Source organism: Oncorhynchus clarkii, chromosome 29, assembly GCF_045791955.1.
Source record: "Oncorhynchus clarkii lewisi isolate Uvic-CL-2024 chromosome 29, UVic_Ocla_1.0, whole genome shotgun sequence".
In the NCBI taxonomy this organism is placed as follows: Eukaryota; Metazoa; Chordata; class Actinopteri; order Salmoniformes; family Salmonidae; genus Oncorhynchus; species Oncorhynchus clarkii.
The window spans coordinates 45,258,617-45,272,905 of NC_092175.1; positions in this window are offsets into that span (position 1 = coordinate 45,258,617).

A 14,289-nucleotide genomic window follows, 5' to 3' on the forward strand; every position below is an offset into this window, starting at 1 on the left:
AGTACTCAGTGATTAGCCAACATTTGACTACTTTGTCCCCATCAATACACACTCAAACAAGATACTATATCATCCCACCTCTTTGTCCCCATCAATACCCCCCCCCCCCCCCCAACAGACACTAGTCACCCACACCATCCCCTCCTCAGTAATACCCACCCCAACAGACACCAGTCCCCCACACCATCCCCTCCTCAGTAATACCCACCCCAACAGACACCAGTCCCCCACACCATCCCCTCCTCAGTAATACCCACCCCAACAGACACCAGTCCCCCACACCATCCCCTCCTCCAACAGACACCAGTCACCCACACCATCCCCTCCTCCAACAGACACTAGTCACCCACACCATCCCCTCCTCAGTTATACCCCCCCGCCAACAGACACCAGTCCCCCACACCATCCCCTCCTCAGTAATACCCACCCCAACAGACACCAGTCCCCCACACCATCCCCTCCTCCAACAGACACCAGTCATCCACACCATCCCCTCCCCCAACAGACACCAGTCCCCCACACCATCCCCTCCTCCAACAGACACTAGTCCCCCACACCATCTCCTCCCCCAACAGACACTAGTCCCCCACACCATCCCCTCCCCCAACAGACACCAGTCCCCCACACCATCCCCTCCTCCAACAGACACTAGTCCCCCACACCATCCCCTCCTCCAACAGACACTAGTCACCCACACCATCCCCTCCTCAGTAATACCCCCCCCCCCCAACAGACACCAGTCCCCCACAAATCAAATCAAATCAAATGTATTTATATAGCCCTTCGTACATCAGCTGATATCTCAAAGTGCTGTACAGAAACCCAGCCTAAAACCCCAAACAGCAAGCAATGCAGGTGTAGAAGCACGGTGGCTAGGAAAAACTCCCTAGAAAAGCCAAAAACTAGGAAGAAACCTAGAGAGGAACCAGGCTATGTGGGATGGCCAGTCCTCTTCTGGCTGTGCCGGGTGGAGATTATAACAGAACATGGCCAAGATGTTCAAATGTTTATAAATGACCAGCATGGTCGAATAATAATAAGGCAGAACAGTTGAAACTGGAGCAGCAGCACAGTCAGGTGGACTGGGGACAGCAAGGAGTCATCATGTCAGGTAGTCCTGAGGCATGGTCCTAGGGCTCAGGTCCTCCGAGAGAGAGAAAGAAAGAGAGAATTAGAGAGAGCACACTTAAATTCACACAGGACACCGAATAGGACAGGAGAAGTACTCCAGATATAACAAACTGACCCTAGCCCCCCGACACATAAACTACTGCAGCATAAATACCATCACCATCCCCTCCTCACAATACCCACCCAACAGACACCAGTCCCCCACACCATCCCCTCCTCACAATACCCACCCAACAGACACCAGTCCCCCACACCATCCCCTCCTCACAATACCCACCCAACAGACACCAGTCCCCCACACCATCCCCTCCTCACAATACCCACCCAACAGACACCAGTCCCCAACACCATCCCCTCCTCACAATACCCACCCAACAGACACCAGTCCCCCACACCATCCCCTCCTCACAATACCCACCCAACAGACACCAGTCCCCCACACCATCCCCTCCTCACAATACCCACCCAACAGACACCGGTCCCCCACACCATCCCCTCCTCACAATACCCACCCAACAGACACCAGTCCCCCACACCATCCCCTCCTCACAATACCCACCCAACAGACACCAGCCCCCCACACCATCCCCTCCCCCAACAGACACCAGCCCCCCACACCATCCCCTCCTCAGTAATACCCACCCAACAGACACCAGCCCCCCACACCATCCCCTCCTCACAATACCCACCCAACAGACACCAGCCCCCCACACCATCCCCTCCCCCAACAGACACCAGTCCCCCACACCATCCCCTCCTCACAATACCCACCCAACAGACACCAGTCCCCCACACCATCCCCTCCTCACAATACCCACCCAACAGACACCAGTCCCCAACACCATCCCCTCCTCACAATACCCACCCAACAGACACCAGTCCCCAACACCATCCCCTCCTCACAATACCCACCCAACAGACACCGGTCCCCCACACCATCCCCTCCTCACAATACCCACCCCAACAGACACCAGTCCCCCACACCATCCCCTCCTCACAATACCCACCCAACAGACACCAGTCCCCCACACCATCCCCTCCTCACAATACCCACCCAACAGACACCAGTCCCCCACACCATCCCCTCCTCACAATACCCACCCAACAGACACCAGTCCCCCACACCATCCCCTCCTCACAATACCCACCCAACAGACACCAGTCCCCCACACCATCCCCTCCTCACAATACCCACCCAACAGACACCAGTCCCCCACACCATCCCCTCCTCACAATACCCACCCAACAGACACCAGTCCCCCACACCATCCCCTCCTCACAATACCCACCCAACAGACACCAGTCCCCCACACCATCCCCTCCTCACAATACCCACCCAACAGACACCAGTCCCCCACACCATCCCCTCCTCACAATACCCACCCAACAGACACCAGTCCCCCACACCATCCCCTCCTCACAATACCCACCCAACAGACACCAGTCCCCCACACCATCCCCTCCTCACAATACCCACCCAACAGACACCAGTCCCCCACACCATCCCCTCCTCACAATACCCACCCAACAGACACCAGCCCCCCACACCATCCCCTCCCCCAACAGACACTAGTCCCCCACACCATCCCCTCCCCCAACAGACACTAGTCACCCACACCATCCCCTCCTCCAACAGACACTAGTCACCCACACCATCCCCTCCTCCAACAGACACCAGTCATCCACACCATCCCCTCCCCCAACAGACACCAGTCACCCACACCATCCCCTCCTCAGTAATACCCCCCCCCCCCCCCCCAACAGACACCAGTCCCCCACACCATCCCCTCCTCAGTAATACCCCCCCCCCCAACAGACACCAGTCCCCCCACACCATACCCTCCTCAGTAATACCCCCCCCAACAGACACCAGTCATCCACACCATCCCCTCCTCAGTAATACCCCCCCCCCAACAGACACTAGTCCCCCACACCATCCCCTCCCCCAACAGACACTAGTCACCCACACCATCCCCTCCTCCAACAGACACTAGTCACCCACACCATCCCCTCCTCCAACAGACACCAGTCATCCACACCATCCCCTCCCCCAACAGACACCAGTCACCCACACCATCCCCTCCTCAGTAATACCCCCCCCCCCCCCCAACAGACACTAGTCACCCACACCATCCCCTCCTCAGTAATACCCCCCCCCCCCCAACAGACACCAGTCACCCACACCATCCCCTCCTCAGTAATACCCCCCCCCCCCCCAACAGACACCAGTCACCCACACCATCCCCTCCTCAGTAATACCTATTCTTCGCCAATGTAGACTTCAAGCCTTTCAGGAACAATCAACTAAGCCTCCTTAACACAGAGAGAACCACAGTAGAAGTTGTAGCACTACTTGTTAACACAACATCTATGTCATCAAGACACAGACCCTGTTGAGGCCTAACTATAGTACATTTATTTACTCATCATGGAGTCAGGGGATTTACACTGGTTCCTGGTGCTGAGGGGATTTACACTGGTTCCTGGTACTGAGGGGATTTACACTAGTTCCTGGTACTGAGGGGATTTACACTAGTTCCTGGTGTTGAGGGGATTTACACTAGTTCCTGGTGTTGAGGGGATTTACACTAGTTCCTGGTACTGAGGGGATTTACACTGGTTCCTGGTACTGAGGGGATTTACACTAGTTCCTGGTACTGAGGGGATTTACACTAGTTCCTGGTGTTGAGGGGATTTACACTAGTTCCTGGTGTTGAGGGGATTTACACTAGTTCCTGGTACTGAGGGGATTTACACTAGTTCCTGGTGCTGAGGGGATTTACACTAGTTCCTGGTACTGAGGGGATTTACACTAGTTCCTGGTACTGAGGGGATTTACACTAGTTCCTGGTACTGAGGGGATTTACACTGGTTCCTGGTACTGAGGGGATTTACACTGGTTCCTGGTACTGAGGGGATTTACACTAGTTCCTGGTGCTGAGGGGATTTACACTGGTTCCTGGTACTGAGGGGATTTACACTAGTTCCTGGTGCTGAGGGGATTTGCACTAGTTCCTGGTACTGAGGGGATTTACACTAGTTCCTGGTACTGAGGGGATTTACACTGGTTCCTGGTACTGAGGGGATTTACACTAGTTCCTGGTACTGAGGGGATTTACACTAGTTCCTGGTACTGAGGGGATTTACACTAGTTCCTGGTACTGAGGGGATTTACACTAGTTCCTGGTGCTGAGGGGATTTACACTAGTTCCTGGTGTTGAGGGGATTTACACTGGTTCCTGGTGCTGAGGGGATTTACACTGGTTCCTGGTGTTGAGGGGATTTACACTAGTTCCTGGTGTTGAGGGGATTTACACTAGTTCCTGGTGCTGAGGGGATTTACACTAGTTCCTGGTGCTGAGGGGATTTACACTAGTTCCTGGTGTTGAGGGGATTTACACTAGTTCCTGGTACTGAGGGGATTTACACTGGTTCCTGGTGTTGAGGGGATTTACACTAGTTCCTGGTACTGAGGGGATTTACACTAGTTCCTGGTGCTGAGGGGATTTACACTAGTTCCTGGTGCTGAGGGGATTTACACTAGTTCCTGGTACTGAGGGGATTTACACTAGTTCCTGGTGTTGAGGGGATTTACACTAGTTCCTGGTGCTGAAGTGATTTATACTAGTTCCTGGTGTTGAGGGGATTTACACTAGTTCCTGGTGCTGAAGTGATTTATACTAGTTCCTGGTGTTGAGGGGATTTACACTAGTTCCTGGTGCTGAAGTGATTTATACTAGTTCCTGGTGTTGAGGGGATTTACACTAGTTCCTGGTGCTGAAGTGATTTATACTAGTTTCTGGTGTTGAGGGGATTTACACTAGTTCCTGGTACTGAGGGGATTTACACTAGTTCCTGGTACTGAGGGGATTTACACTAGTTCCTGGTGCTGAGGGGATTTACACTGGTTCCTGGTACTGAGGGAATTTACACTAGTTCCTGGTGTTGAGGGGATTTACACTAGTTCCTGGTGCTGAGCTTGATGTTGATACCTCTGTAGATGTTGATGAGATCGGACTGTAAATAGAACACATAATGGTAGTCACATTAGCCTCTGCGGTAGTTAGTTAGCTAGCTGGCTAACGTAACCGAACAAAGCTAACATTAGCTTGCAAAGGTACAAATCACATCGGCAGATAGCAGCTGGCTAATTACATTGATATGCTTTAGAATGTCTAGCCAGTGTATTATGAAAGCTAGCTAGATAGGTTTTGGTTTAGATAAATAAATGTAGTTCGATAGCTAGCTAGCTAGTTATCTAGGTAACGGTATCTAGGTGACGGTAGCATCTCCACGGGGCAGTGGAGAATTCTGGATTTTCTGTTTCTGCCCCATTTCTTCCTGTGAGATACAGAAACACTCGTATCAGTCAGGTTTGTTGGACTGTATTATTTTTGGGAAGCACAATTGATTCTGATTTCAGGCAAAAAAAACTACGTGAAAACTATTTCTAAGCTGCCCTGGCCCTGGTGTAAACATATCACAGTGTAAAGAAATAAAAGAGATGTTATATCATGAAAGGGTTCGTTTTGTAGTTTCAGTTGATGCATGTTTTATAATGGAAGGGTTAGTTTAGCATGCACACACACACACACACACAAGTGTGTGTAATTTAGTTTCATTGGTTTAGTCACCCCTGAAGATCACTCTGAAAAAGTCAATAGGATTGATCGTCCTGCCCTCCTGTCATTAACTTACTATAAAGGGGACTCATTTTGCTCCCTGCGAAATCTTGTTAAAGGCGGCTTCTGGTTCCATGACTATATGATTGTCATTGTCTCCTTTTCTGTCTCTCTCTCTCTCTCTCTCTCTCTCTCTCTCTCTCACTCTCTCTCTCTCTCTCTTTCTTTCTTTGTTTCTTTCTTTCTCTCTGTCTCTTTCTTTCTTTCTATCTCTCTCTGTCTCTTTCTTTCTCTCACTCCCTCCCTTTCTCTCTCGCTCTCACTCTATTTCTCTCTCCCTTTCTCTCTCTCTCTCTTTCGCTCTCTCTCTTTTTCTCTGTCTTTCTTTCTCTCCCTCTCTCCCTTTCTCTCTCTCTCTCTCTCTTTCACTCTCTCTCTCTCTCTCTCTCTCTCTCTCTCTCTTTCTTTCTTTCTTTCTTTCTATCTCTCTCTGTCTCTTTCTTTCTTTCTATCTCTCTCTGTCTCTTTCTTTCTCTCACTCCCTCCCTTTCTCTCTCGCTCTCGCTCTCTTGCTCTCTCCCTTTCTCTCTCTCTCTCTTTCGCTCTCTCTCTCTCTTTTTCTCTCTTTCTTTCTCTCCCTCTCTCCCTTTCTCTCTCGCTCTCACTCTCTTTCTCCCTTTCTCTCTCTCTCTATCTCTCTCACCCCTGAAGATCAATGTGAAAAAGTCAATAGGATTGATTGTCCTACCCTTCTGTCATTAATTTACTATATAGGGGACTAATTTCGCTCCCTGGGTACAGAAATCTTGTTAAAGACGGCTTCTGGTTCCATGACTATATGATTGTCTCTCTCTCTCGCTCTCGCTCTCTCTCTCTCTCTCTCTCTCTCTCTCTCTCTCTCTCTCTCACTCAGTCACTCTCTCTCTCTCACTCTCACTCAGTCACTGTCTCTCTGTCTCTCTGTCTCTCTGTCTCTGTCTCCTTTTCTCCCTCCCTCAGAGGTAATAACATATCTATCTATATACATGTCGTGATGTGACTTTCATTAATCTGATAACTGTTATGTACAGTGGGGAGAACAAGTATTTGATACACTGACGATTTTGCAGGTTTTCCTACTTACAAAGCATGTAGAGGTCTGTAATTTTTTCATCATAGGTACACTTCAACTGCGAGAGACGGAGTCTAAAACAAAAATCCAGGAAATCACATTGTATGATTTTTAAGTAATTAATTTGCATCTTATTGCATGACATAAGTATTTGACACATCAGAAAAGCAGAACAGATGTCTGTATATGAGCTGAAACCCAACGGGATCTTTAGGAGAGGAGAAGACCAAGCTGAAACTGTCAAGCAACAGCAAGTCTAGCATTAAAGGGACATTTCAAAATGTTTCAACTTCATATTCACCCTCACCAGCACCACCCCAACACCAACATCTCCTGCACAATCCCAACACCAACGTATCATCTCCACCCCAACACCAACATATCATCACCAACACCAACACCAACATATTATCACCAACACCAACACCAACATATCATCACCACCCCAACATATCATCACCAACACCAACATATCATCACCACCCCAACACCAACATATCATCTCCACCCCAACACCAACATATCATCACCACCCCAACACCAACATATCATCTCCACCCCAACACCAACATATCATCACCACCCCAACACCAACATGTCATCTCCACCCCAACACCAACATATCATCACCACCCCAACACCAACATATCATCACCAACACCAACACCAACATATTATCACCAACACCAACACCAACATATCATCACCACCCCAACATATCATCACCAACACCAACATATCATCACCACCCCAACACCAACATATCATCTCCACCCCAACACCAACATATCATCACCACCCCAACACCAACATATCATCTCCACCCCAACACCAACATATCATCACCACCCCAACACCAACATGTCATCTCCACCCCAACACCAACATATAATCACCACCCCAACACCAACATATCATCACCAACACCAACACCAACATATCATCACCACCCCAACACCAACATATCATCTCCACCCCAACATATCATCACCACCCCAACACAAACATATCATCACCAACCCAACACCAACATATCATCACCACCCCAACACCAACATATCATCTCCACCCCAACACCAACATATCATCTCCACCCCGACATATCATCACCACCCCAACACCAAGATATCATCACCACCCCAACATATCATCACCAACACCAACATATCATCACCACCCCAACACCAACATATCATCTCCACCCCAACACCAACATATCATCACCACCCCAACACCAACATATCATCTCCACCCCAACACCAACATGTCATCACCACCCCAACACCAACATATCATCTCCACCCCAACACCAACATGTCATCTCCACCCCAACACCAACATATCATCACCACCCCAACACCAACATATCATCTCCACCCCAACACCAACATGTCATCTCCACCCCAACACCAACATATCATCACCACCCCAACACCAACATATCATCTCCACCCCAACACCAACATATCATCACCACCCCAACACCAACATATCATCACCACCCCAACACCAACATACCATCTCCACCCCAACACCAACATATCATCACCACCCCAACACCAACATATCATCTCCACCCCAACACCAACATATCATCATCACCACCCCAACACCAACATATCATCTCCACCCCAACACTAACATGTCATCTCCACCCCAACACCAACATATCTTCACCAACACCAACACCAACATATCATCACCAACACCAACATATCATCACCAACACCAACATATCATCTCCATCCCAACACTAACATGTCATCTCCACCCCAACACCAACATATCATCTCCACCCCAACATATCATCACCATCACCAACATATCATCTCCACCCCAACACCAACATATCATCTCCACCCCAACACCAACATATCATCTCCACCCCAACACCAACATGTCATCTCCACCCCAACACCAACATATCATCACCACCCCATCACCAACATATCATCTCCACCCCAACACCAACATATCATCACCACCCCATCAACAACATATCATCTCCACCCCAACACCAACATATCATCTCCACCCCAACACCAACATGTCATCTCCACCCCAACAGCAACATATAATTTCCACCCCAACATATCATCACCATCACCAACATATCATCTCCACCCCAACACCAACATATCATCTCCACCCCAACACCAACATATCATCACCACCCCAACACCAACATGTCATCTCAACCCCAACACCAACATGTCATCTCCACCCCAACACCAACATATCATCACCACCCCAACACCAACATATCATCACCACCCCAACACCAACATATCATCACCACCCCAACACAAACATATCATCACCACCCCAACACCAACATATCATCATCACCCCAACACCAACATATCATCACCACCCCAACACCAACATATCATCACCACCCCAACACCAACATATCATCACCACCCCAACACCAACATATCATCACCACCCCAACACCAACATATCATCTCCACCTCAACACCAACATATCATCATCACCACCCCAACACCAACATATCATCTCCACCCCAACACCAACATGTCATCTCCACCCCAACACCAACATATCATCACCAACACCAACACCAACATATCATCACCAACACCAACATATCATCACCAACACCAACATATCATCTCCATCCCAACACTAACATGTCATCTCCACCCCAACACCAACATATCATCTCCACCCCAACATATCATCTCCACCCCAACACCAACATATCATCTCCACCCCAACACCAACATGTCATCTCCACCCCAACACCAACATATCATCACCATCCCATCACCAACATATCATCTCCACCCCAACACCAACATATCATCACCACCCCATCACCAACATATCATCTCCACCCCAACACCAACATATCATCTCCACCCCAACACCAACATGTCATCTCCACCCCAACACCAACATATCATTTCCACCCCAACATATCATCACCATCACCAACATATCATCTCCACCCCAACACCAACATATCATCTCCACCCCAACACCAACATATCATCACCACCCCAACACCAACATGTCATCTCCACCCCAACACCAACATATCATCACCACCCCAACACCAACATATCATCACCACCCCAACACCAACATATCATCACCACCCCAACACCAACATATCATCACCACCCCAACACCAACATATCATCACCACCCCAACACCAACATATCATCACCACCCCAACACCAACATATCATCACCACCCCAACACCAACATATCATCACCACACCAACACCAACATATCATCACCACCCCAACACCAACATATCATCTCCACCCCAACACCAACATATCATCACCACCCCAACACCAACATATCATCACCACCGCAACACCAACATATCATCACCACACCAACACCAACATATCATCACCATCCCAACACCAACATATCATCACAGACACCTGTTAGTCAGGCTGATTGAGGTAGTATGTACATGTAGGTTTCGTTAAAGTGACTATGCATATATGATGAACAGAGAGTAGCAGTAGCGTAAAAAGAGGGGTTGGAGGGTGGTGGGACACAATGCAGATAGCCCGGTTAGCCAATGTGCTGGAGCACTGGTTGGTTGGGCCAATTTAGGTAGTATGTACATGAATGTATAGTTAAAGTGACTATGCATATAAGATAAGCAGAGTAGCAGCAGCGTAAAAGAGGGGTTGGGGGGAGGCACACAATGCAAATAGTCCGGGTAACCATTTGGTTAGCTGTTCAGGAGTCTTATGGCTTGGGGGTAAAAACTGTTGAGAAGCCTTTTTGTCCTAGACTTGGCACTCCGGTACCGCTTGCCGTGCGGTAGTAGAGAGAACAGTCTATGACTGGGGTGGCTGGGGTCTTTGACAATTTTTAGGGCCTTCCTCTGACTCCGCCTGGTGTAGAGGTCCTAGATGGCAGGCAGCTTAGCCCCAGTGATTTACTGGGCCGTACGCACTACCCTCTGTAGTGCCATGCGGTCAGAGGCCAAGCAATTGCCGTACCAGGCAGTGATGCAACCGGTCAGGATGCTCTCGATATTGCAGCTGTAGAACCTTTTGAGGATCTCAGGACCCATGCCAAATCTTTGTAGTTTCCTGAGGGGGAAAAGGCTTTGTCGTGCCCTCTTCACGACCGTCTTGGTGTGTTTGGACCATTCTAGTTTGTTGGTGATGTGGACACCAAGGAATTTGAAGCTCTCAACCTGCTACACTACAGCCCCGTCGATGAGAATGGGGACCTGCTCAGTCCCCCTTTTCCTGTAGTCCACAATCATCTCCTTAGTCTTGGTTACGTTGAGGGATAGGTTGTTATTCTGGTACCAACCGGCCAGGTCTCTGACCTCCTCCCTATAGGCTGTCTCGTTGTTGTCGGTGATCAGACCTACCACTGTTGTGTCGTCAGCAACTTAATGATGGTGTTGGAGTCGTGCCTGGCCATGCAGTCATGGGTGAACAAGGAGTACAGGAGGGGACTGAGCACGCACCCCTGGGGAGCTCCAGTGTTGAGGATCAGCGTGGCAGATGTGTTGCTACTTACCCTCACCACCTGGTGGCGGTCTGTCAGGAAGTCCAGGATCGAGTTGCAGAGGGAGGTGTTTAGTCCCAGGATCCTTAGCTTGGTGATGAGTTTTGAGGGTACTATGGTGTTGAACGCTGAGCTGTAGTCAATGAACAGCATTCTCACATAGGTGTTCCTTTTGCCCAGGTGGGAAAGGGCGGTGTAGAGTGCAATAGAGATTGCATAATCTGTGGATCTGTTTGGGCGGTATGCAAATTGGAGTGGGTCTAGGGTTTCTGGGATAATGGTGTTGATGTGAGCCGTTACCAGCCTTTCAAAGCACTTCATGGCTACGGACGTGACTTTGTGTTCTTGGGCACAGGGACTATGGTGGTCTGCTTGAAGCATGTTGGTAATACAGACTCAATCAGGGAAATGTTGAAAATGTCAGTGAAGACACCTGCCAGTTGGTCAGCACATGCCCGGAGCACACGTCCTGGCAATCCATTTTACCCCGCAGCCTTGTGTATGTTGACCTGTTTAAAGGTATTACTCACGTCGGCTACGGAGAGCGTGATCACACAGTCATCGGGAACAGCTGATGCTCTCATGCGTGCCTCAGTGTTGTTTGCCTCGAAGCGAGCATAGAAGTAATTTAGCTCGTCTGGTAGGCTCGTGTCAGTCATGTCACTGGGCAGCTCTCGGCTGTGCTTCCCTTTGTAGTCTGTAATAGTTTTCAAGCCCTGCCACATCCGACAAGCGTTGGAGCCGGTGTAGTTTGATTCAATCTTAGCCCTGTATTGACGCTTTGCCTTTTTGATGGTTCGTCTCAGGGCATAGCGGGATTTCTTGTAAGCTTCCGTGTTAGTCCCGCACCTTGAAAGCGGCAGCTCTACCCGGCAGCTCAGTGCGAATGTTGCCTGTAATCCATGGTTTCTGGTTGGGGTATGTACATACAGTCACTGTGGGGACGACGTCCTCGATCCACTTATTGATAAAGCCAGTGACTGATGTGGTGTACTCCTCAATGTCATCGGAAGAATCCCGGAACATATTCCAGTCTGTGATAGCAAAACAGTCCTGTAGTTTAGCATCTGCTTCATCTGACCACTTTTATATAGACAAGTCACTGGTGCTTCCTGCTTTAATTTTTGCTTGTAAACAGGAATCAGGAGGATAGAGTTGTGTTCGGATTTACCAAATGGAGGGCGAGGGAGAGCTTTGTACGCGTCTCTGTGTGTGGAGTAAAGGTGATCTAGAATTTTTTCCCCTCTGGTTGCACATTTACCATGTTAGGAATATTGTTCCAGTGTTCACTTTTGGACGTTAGATTTTTTTGGCGGCAAAAGTCTTCTGGAGACAAAGGCCATTCCAATCCCAATGCTAGTTCTCTCCTGCTTAAATCTACGACCGGGTGTGAGGTTTCAAAAAGTGGCCCAGTGGGTGAGAGGGGGTCTAGCTGTTGTCAACCATTGTCAAGCTGATCTGAGCCCTTGGATCCTCATGTGTAGTCATGACAACCAGTACCTAGTCAATGTCCAGGGGTATGAGGTAATAACATGGCTATATACAGGAAGTACCAGGTAATAACATGGCTATATACAGGGAGTACCAGGTAATAACATGGCTAAAAACAGGAAGTACCAGGTAATAACATGGCTATATACAGGAAGTACCAGGAAATAACATGGCTATATACAGGAAGTACCAGGTAATAACATGGCTATATACAGGAAGTACCAGGTAATAACATGGCTATATACAGGCAGTACCAGGTAATAACATGGTTATATACAGGGGGTACCAGTACCTAGTCTATGTCCAGTGGAGGAGGGGTGAGTGGAGGAGGGAGAGTGGGGGAGGGGGGTGGAGGAGGGAGTGAGGAGGAGGGTGTGAGAGGGGGAGTGGAGTAGGGGGGAGTGGAGGAGGGGGGTGGAAGAGGGAGAGAGTGGAGGAGAAAGAGTGGAGGAGTGAGAGTGGAGAAGAGTGAGAGTGGAGGAGACAGGGAGGGGGTAGAGGAGGGGGGAGGAGGGGGGAGGTGAGGTGGAGGGGGAAGAGGGGGAGGAGAGGGGGAGAAGAGGGGAGGTGAGGTGGGGGGGGTAAGAAGAGGGGGAGGGGGGAGAGGGGGAGGTGAGGGGGAAAGAGGAAGAAAAGGGGAGGGGGGTGAGAGGAGGAGAGAGGAACATGCCATCAAAAGGAACATACAAAAAATGAACATAAAACTCGGCATCCCAATTAGGATCTGCCAAAAAAACCTGTTATAGTTATAGGGATTTAAACCACTCCAGCTGACGCTTGGCATTGCACATGGTGATCTTAGGCTTGTGTTGCTCGGCCATTTCATGAAGACTCCCGACGAACAGTTCTTGTGCTGACGTTGCTTCCAGTGGCAGTTTGGAACTCGGTAGTGAGTGTTGTAACTGAGGACAGAGGCAGTTTGGAACTCGGTAGTGAGTGTTGTAACTGAGGACAGAGGCAGTTTGGAACTCGGTAGTGAGTGTTGTAACTGAGGACAGAGGCAGTTTGGAACTCAGTAGTGAGTGTTGTAACCGAGGACAGAGGCAGTTTGGAACTCAGTAAGTCGGAGAAATGCAAATTCCATCGCTCCGCCATCCACTTCCTTGGTTACATCATCGCTGCAAGGATACAGATGGATCACGTGACGGTTGTGGATTGGCCCCAGCCTACATCCAGAGTGCAGCTGAAAATGTTTCCTGGGTTTTGCCAATTTCTATCGCCGCTTTATCCGGGGTTACGGCATCCTGGCTTCCCCCCTGTCTGCACTCACCTCTCCCAAGGTTCCATTCACGTGGTCCCCAGCTGCTGACTCGGAATTCCTGGACCTAAAGCACCGCTTCACCACAGCTCCCATATTAATCCATCCGGACCCATCCCGTCAGTTAGTGGTGGAGGCTGATGCTTCAGAT